This window comes from Suncus etruscus, chromosome 6, assembly GCF_024139225.1.
Source record: "Suncus etruscus isolate mSunEtr1 chromosome 6, mSunEtr1.pri.cur, whole genome shotgun sequence".
Classification (NCBI taxonomy): domain Eukaryota; kingdom Metazoa; phylum Chordata; class Mammalia; order Eulipotyphla; family Soricidae; genus Suncus; species Suncus etruscus.
Window position 1 is genome coordinate 137,261,348 of NC_064853.1, and position 8,076 is coordinate 137,269,423.

The following is an 8,076-nucleotide window of genomic DNA, read 5'->3' on the forward strand; positions in this document are numbered from 1 at the left end:
GGAGAAGAGATGTTAATGTTTTAACCACCAGGTCAATTCATAAATCATCTGGTGAGTATCCCCATTGTGTTTTTTCCTTGTCACTTCATTTAACCTTCTATGAAAATCATAAACCTGATTTGAACTACTTCTGTGCAATACTTCTACCAACCAATTACTTGTTAAAGTGGAATACAGGTATCTGGAAAACCACACAACTCCACACAAGCCAAAATGGGAAAGGAAAAGACTCACTTCAACATCGTCGTTATCGGGCACGTTGACTCTGGCAAGTCCACTACCACTGGGCATCTGATCTACAAATGTGGCTGCATCAACAAGAAAAACATCGAGAATTTCGAGAAGGAGGCCTCCGAGATAGGAAAGGGCTCCTTCAAGTATGCTTGGGTCTTGGATAAGTTAAAAGTTGAGTGTGAACTTGGTATCACCATTGATATCTGTCTGTGGAAGTTTGAGACCAGCAAGTATTACATGACCATCATTGACAGGGCACAGAGACTTTATCAAAAACATGATTATAGTCACCTCTCAGGCTGACTGTGTTGTCCTGATTGTTGCTAGTGGCGTTGGTGAATTCAAGGCTGCTATCTCCAAGAATGGGCAGTACCGCAAGCATGCCATTCGGGCTTACACACTAGGTGTGAAGCAGCTTATTGTTGGTGTTAAGAAAATGGATTCCACTGAGCACCCTACAGCCAGAAGAGATATGAGGAAATTGTTAAGGAAGTTAGCACCTACGTTAAGAAATTGGCTACAATCCAGATATGGTAGCACTTGTGCCAATTTCTGGTTGGAACGGTGACAATATGCTATAGCCAAGTGCTAACATGCCATGGGTCAAGATATAGAAAGTCCACCCAAATTGGAGACACAAACCTTGGAGGATGCAAAACAGCAACTCAGATTTATTGGTTCTCAGAGTGCCTTGGGTCCACCACACTGTCCTGATGCAGCAGGGTTTTCCGTCTATGGTGAGACCCCGAGCATTCAAACATACAAGCATTTAAGGAAAATCATAGGGTACTGAGCACACAAAACAAAACATTTCATAGGTTACATGTGTGTTACAACATGAAATCACCAATAAAAATCTCAGGAAAAGGCATGATTCCAGCCCCTTCATGACATCATTTGTTTCAACCCTTATTCTGATGTTTTCCAAGATATGGGTATGACCTCCTGGTGGTCACTAGTTGCGTTCTGATTTGGTGTAGGGAATGTCCCATGCTAATGGTTTCCCTAGATATAGGTTGGATCCTTCAGGTGGTCTCCTAATCTGCATGGTGGAGAATACATTCTCTTGAGAGCTTAGTGACCGGAGGAATTAGTGGAAGGGAGCCTTAATTATTACATCATACTTCAAGCAAACCAGTGACAGAAGCAAAAATAGCATTAAACTAGATTTTATCCTTATTCTATACATATAGTGCCATCTGTGTGTTATTCTCTTTTTAGTGACTTGTGCAATTATTCCTCTGAAGTACTGGTGCAAGCGATAGGGCATTTGCGTTTCACTACTTACTCTGGGACCAATAACAAAGATCCTAGCCTAGGCTTTGGCTTTGGATCTGTACAAAAACAAAGATTTCCAATCCCAGAGAGGTCTGACCTTGATAACTGCAACAGAACAGGACTTCTGGAAACATAATGAAAATACTTTATCCCAGGCTTAGTCCTAGGATGGGTGCAAAAACCAAGATCACCATTTATAAAAGACTGATTACAACAACAGTGATGGAACAGAACTTTTAGAACTGTAAAGAAGGACTATCTTAGGCTTCATTCTATGACCTGTGTAAATACCAAGATCTCTAATTAGAGAGGCCTGATTTTATCATCCACAACTGAGCAGAAAGTTGCCTGGCACCTTAAAAAGTCCTTGGAGTGTGAAAATGAGTGTGTATGAAGCCTTTAGTTGGTCCCATGACAGTATGCTTCAAGGGATGACAAACCCAGTACCGCTTAGGCCAAGGGAATTCCCTTTCTTACTTCCCCAATACTTACTGTGCCTTTGAAAAAAATAAATAAGAAACACAAACTTTTTTTTTTTTTTGGTTTTTGGGTCACACCCAGCAATACTCAAGGATTACTCCTGGCTCTACATCAGAAATAGCTCCTGGCAGGCTCAGGGGACCATATGGAATGTTGGTATTTGAACGACCATCCTTCTGCATGCAAGGCAAATGACCTACCTCCATGTTATTTCTCCAGACCCAAGAAACACAAACCTTTTTTATGTTGTTGCTGGTTTGAGTTTTTTGGCTCTTTTTTTTTTGTTGTTGATTTTTGTTTAGTTTTGTTTTTGTTTGTTGCTTATTTGTTTTTCATAGGTTTGGGTTTGTTGGTTTTTTTTTGTTTTATGGTTTTTATTTGTTGTTGCTTTGTTGTGTTTTTTATTTGTTTTGGTTTTGTTACCTTTTTCTTCTAAATAGATATTTATAACACACAATTTGTTATAGACAAACCCTCCCATTTTTTCTTTTCCTTTTTATCATCAACAGAACCACATAACTTCAATCATCCTAGTCAACTTCATAAATTGAGGGGGGAAATGGATGGTACCAAGACCAGACAATCGTACGAAATTTTAGTGGAAATAAAAAAGGATCAAACTTGAACACCAAACCCAAAGTCAACGACAACAGAATGGATACCCAATCTACAACAAGCTATACAAGTGGGGACCAGTTACACTAGCATTCTGGGGTGGTAAAGGAGGGAGACATGGATATATGCTGGTAATAGGGGTAGAGGAAGGACAACACTGGTGGTAGGGTTCCCCTCATTTATTGTCACTATGTACCTTAAATATCACTGTGAAAGATTTGTAATTTACTTTGACCACAATAAAAATTAAAATTAATATATCTATCATTAAGTTCCCATAACATAAAAAAGGAATCTTGTATGTGATAATACACCTTGGGAGACTAAAGAAGTGTGCCCAGATTCAGGACAAGGAAGACAGTCAATGACAGGGTGGACCTTCCAAGACTATCTAGAAAACTAGGGTGAAGGGAAATAAATGCATTTTAAAATTTCAGGAGGAGGGAGGCCTGAGCGATAGCATAGCAGTAAGGCTTTTGCCTTGCAGGCAGCCAACACAGGATGGAACATGATTAGAATCCCAGCATCCCAGGGGGTCCCCGGAGCCTTCCAAGAGCAACATCTGAGCACAGAGCCATAAGTGACCACTGAGTGCTACCGGATATGACCCTCCAAAATAAAAACAAATAAAAATTCAGGAGGAAGGACTGCAGAGAGCCCAGCAAATAGATCATATGCCTTGCATTTGGCTAACCCAGATTTGATCTCTGGCATCCCATATGATCCCCTGAGCATGCCAAGAGAATTTCTTTTCTTTCTTTCTTTTTCTTTCTCTTTCATTTCCTTTCTTTCCTTTCTTTCTTCTATCCTTCCTTTTTCTTTTTTCTTTTTCTTTTTTTCTTTCTCTTTCTTTTCCTTTCTTTTTCTTTCTTTCCTCTTCCTCCCGCCTCCCCCTTACTCCTACTCTCCTCTTCCTCTTCCTTTTTTTTTTCTTCTTGCCATACATGTCTGCTCAGGTATTGTTCCTGGCTGTATGCTCAAAAATTACTGGTACTCCTGGAAGTGCTATCACTTCAGCCCCAAGAAGTAATTTCTGAGTCTAGAGCCAGGAATAAGCACTGAATGCTGCCAGGTGTGACCACAAAGCTAACAAACCAAAAACATCAGGCGAAGTAGAGACACAGGAGACCCAGAAAATAATATCACCATTTTCTGAGAAGTCATTTTTACTTCACATTATGTGTTCAGCTCCTTTGTCATAAAACAGCTGGCTATATATCTAAGATTCTATCATTAGGTATTTCATTTTAACCCACTGGGCTGACAGCTTAACCTTATTTCAGCACCATACTGATTACAATACTTTCAGAATATTGTTTCAAGTCAAGAAATGTATATCTCCCAATTTTGTATTTCTAAAAGTAACTTTGGCTATATTGGAGTGTCTCATAGTTTCACACAAACTTTTATGAATGATCATTTGAAGTCATTAGCGGATGTCATAAGAGTTTGGGGTTTATGATCTATCTATGCAATCATTGATGTAGGATGATCATCCTGACAGTGTTGTTTGTTTGTTTTTTGTTTTTTAGGGGGCCACATCTGTTTGATGCACAGGGGTTACTCCTGGCTAAGTGCTCAGAAATTGCCCCTGGCTTGGAGGACCATATGGGATGCCAGGAGATTTAACCGTGGTCCTTCCTTGGCTAGCGCTTGCAAGGCAGACACCTTGCCTCTAGCGCCACCTCACCGGCCCGTTTGTTTTATTTGTGAACACGGAATATTTTTCTATTTCCTGAAATCCTCTTCTATTTCTTAAGTGGCTGGTAGTTCTCCTGGTAAAAGGTCTTTTACTTCTTTCATTCAGTTGATTCTTAGGTACTCAATATGTTGGGATACTATTTTGAGTGGAGGAATCTCTTTTAACTCTTTTGCTTTTAAATTACTCTTTGTGGGGCAGGAGAGAGAGTATGGAGGTAGGGCATTTGCCTTGCATGCAGAAAGTTGGTGGTTCAAATCCTGGCATCCCATATGGTCCCCTGAGCCTGCCAGGAGCGTTTTCTGAGCATAGAACCAGGAGTAACCCCTGAGTGCTGCCTTGTGACCCAAAAACCAAAATAAATAATTAAATAAATAAAAATAAATAAATTACTTTTTGAATATAAGAATGCAATATATTTTTGAGGATTGATAGCTACTTTGTCTTACCAGTTTATTGTTTTAAAAAGCTTTTAAGTAGAATCCTTTGAGTTTTTTACATACATTATAATGTTATCTAAAAGGAGTGACAATTGGACTTCTTTTTCCCAGTTGAATCCATTTAGTTTCTTTTTGTTGCCTAATTGTTAAAGATAGAAATTCCAGAACCATATTGAATAAAAATGGGGAAAGGAGGAAACCCTCTATTGGGGCTAACCTCACAGGGGAGGGTATTTATTTTTCTACATTGAGTATAACACTAACTGTAGGTTTCTTGTCGATGACTGTTACTCTCTTGAGGAAGTGTCCATTATCCTTGTCTGTGGGTAAAAGATTGTGTTAATGGGTGCTGGCTTACGTCAAATTGGTATCGTAATGTGAATTTTATTTTTTCCCTTACTATTTCAATTGCCTTGCTGATAATCAGTCATTTCAGGTTTTATAATTCTTTGTTTAGTTCTGGGAGTTATTTGCTTCTATCAATTTATACATTTATACAGCTAGAGAGCATTGGGCTATTTGTAGCAATCTCCTAATTTTTTTTTTTTTACATTTCTGAGTGTTGTAATTTTCTTTCATGTCTGTTTCTATTCTTTTTCCAATTTTCTTTGTGAAGTCAACAATGAGTTTGGTCTAGCTTACTTATTCTTTCAAAGAATCAGATGATGATTTCATGAACCCTTTGTATTATTTTCTTGATTTTTATATAATTGATTTTTTTTCTAGTTTTTCTTCTGCTAATTTGTGATACAGTTTTGCTTCCCTTCTGATCTTAAGATAAATGTTTTGGCATTTTCTTTCAATGTTTTCTTCTTATCTTATGTACCCTATATTTTTATAGGTTTTCTCCTTAGCACTGCCATTGCTATGCTCTATAGGTTATCACAGTTTCTTATTTTCCAATTATTTAAGGGAACTTATTGTATTTGATTTCTTCTGTGATCCAGTTATTATTTACTATTATTTTATTATTTATTATTTTATTTTATTATTTTATTATTTACTATTATTTATTATTTTGTTTAGTTTCTAAGTATTGCAATTTCCCCTATCTTGGTTTTGCATCTAAGGACAGCATTAATAACATTGTGTCATGAGGAAATGCTTGATAACAATTTCTAATTTTTCAACTTCATGTAAATTTGTATTATATCCTAACATGTGGTATAAAGTGAAAAAATTTTTAGTGCAAAGGCAACAGAAATAGTTGTGGAAGAAAATGGTCCTAGATATCAATGATGATCATGTAGCCAGCTATAGAAACAAGATACTGGGGGGCCGGGCGGTGGCGCTAAAGGTAAGGTGCATGCCTTGCCTGCGCTAGCCTTGGACGGACCGCGGTTCAATCCCCCGGCATCCCATATGGTCCCCCAAGCCAGGAGCAACTTCTGAGCACATAGCCAGGAGTAACCCCTGAGCGTTACCGGGTGTGGCCCAAAAACCAAAAAAAAAAAAAAAAAAAAAAGAAAAGAAACAAGATACTGAGTGATAGCACATTGGGGAGGGTGTTTGCCTTGTATTTAATTGACCTAGATTTGATCCCCACCATCCCATATGGTCCCAAGCCTTCAGGTGTGATTCATGAGCATATAGCCAGGAATAACCTGAGTGCTGCTGGGTGTGGCATCCCTCCCAAAACAAGGACTCTACTATTATGAGTCTTCCTTACTTTTATTTATAAATACATGGGTGTGATAGTTTCTATGGTATACATGTTTATGTTATATATGTATTATTCATTATTTTGTCATTTATTAAAATAAGTAGCTTCTTCACAGGAAAATAAAAACAATAGACCTGAGAGAGTAGAGAAGGTGCTTGTTTTGCAAGCATCTGACAAGCTGGAAAGCTTGGTTGGAGCTTCAGCACTGCCATGTTTCCCTGAGGCCCACCAGTAATGAACCTTGAGCTCAGAACCAGAAGTATGCATTGAGCATAACTGAATGTGGCCCCAAACAAAAACAGACAACACGAAACATCAATAACAAGGCAATGAATTAAATAAACAGGTTGTCTACAGAACGAGAGAAATCCAATGAGAGAAAACCATGCATTAATAAAGAATTCATAGAAAATATATGTAAAGAAATGGGCAATGGGACTTGATAGGCAACTTTCTACAGAACATATTTATTTAAGTGATCATTAAGGACATTGATATATTTCAATGTTGCTCAACATCAGTGGAACACAAAACTATACTACAGTGAGGTGTGGTCATTCTAAAAAGCTGTTAGAATTGCTCTTTTTAAGTCAGAGCTAGTGAGCAATGCTGAAAGAGATCAAAGTCTACCTTTTTTTAAGTCCCTCAAACATTACTTGCATCACAATATTACAAAACTAAAACTCTTTTATGGTTAGCATGATTGTCCTAGGCTAGCGTGTTATGGCACCGGAGGATAGAACATTTTTAAGCCTCTGGCATTTTATAATATGAACTGTGCTTTGAGTTACCTCCTAGGGCCTCTTAGTATTACTTCTTCCTTCTCTCTAGGCACTCCCTTCCTATGGCCCCACATAAATATTTTGGTCTTGGTTTTGGGCCACACCCAGTGATGCTCAGGGGTTACTCTTGGCTATGCGCTCCGATAGTGCTCCTGGCTAGGGGGACCATATGGGATGCCAGGGATCCAGTCAGGTCTGTCCTGGATCTGCAGCTTGCATGGCTAAAGCGCTACCGCTGTGTTGTGGCTCTGGACACCCATATAAATAATTTTCCTAATTAGTTTCTAAACAAGGAATTTTAGGCAGGGTCCTTGAAGTCAAGGAACCAAAGGTGGAATCTTCGTGGAAGGAGAGCAAACAAGTTGCACTTCTTCCTATCTCTGGAGACTTGAGTGCTAGGAACGTCCTCCGCCCCTCACCCTCTTTGTACACTTCCTGGAGCATATGGTTAGAACTTACCATAGTAGGAGTAGATCGGTGCTCACTCCGCCATCCCCATTACTGCTGAGTGGAGGAACAAGGGAGGGGAGACCAAGCCTCGGCTTCCTGCTGCCCAATCAGGGGACTCCAGGTTCAGCTTAAGCTGGCCTGGCTCTTGGTGTGTGTTAAAATGAGGCTCAAGCAGCTGAAAAGAAAGAACAAGCATAGAAAGGGAGAAGGAGATAAAGAAGTGATAAGGCCAGGAGCTAGTTCTCAGAGTGGCTCAAGCTGCAGCATTTCCTCTGGGATGGAGACCTTAAGCACACCAGCATTGAGATACTCTCAAATGACTCACCATTTTCATCAACTTTGGGCTCCCCTGAATTCTGACTAGGTCAAGCTCCACCCAAGTGTCCCTCTAGCACTGAAACCACCTTTCCAGGCTCCAGGTTGACTCACCTTGGT

At 39.3% G+C, this 8,076-nt stretch overlaps 1 pseudogene; it reads left to right on the plus strand.

Annotated features, from left to right (window-relative positions):
• The first annotated feature begins 213 nt into the window (after positions 1-213).
• The window catches only part of LOC126012251 (elongation factor 1-alpha 1-like), a 35,014-nt pseudogene continuing 27,151 nt past the window's right edge, over positions 214-8,076 (plus strand).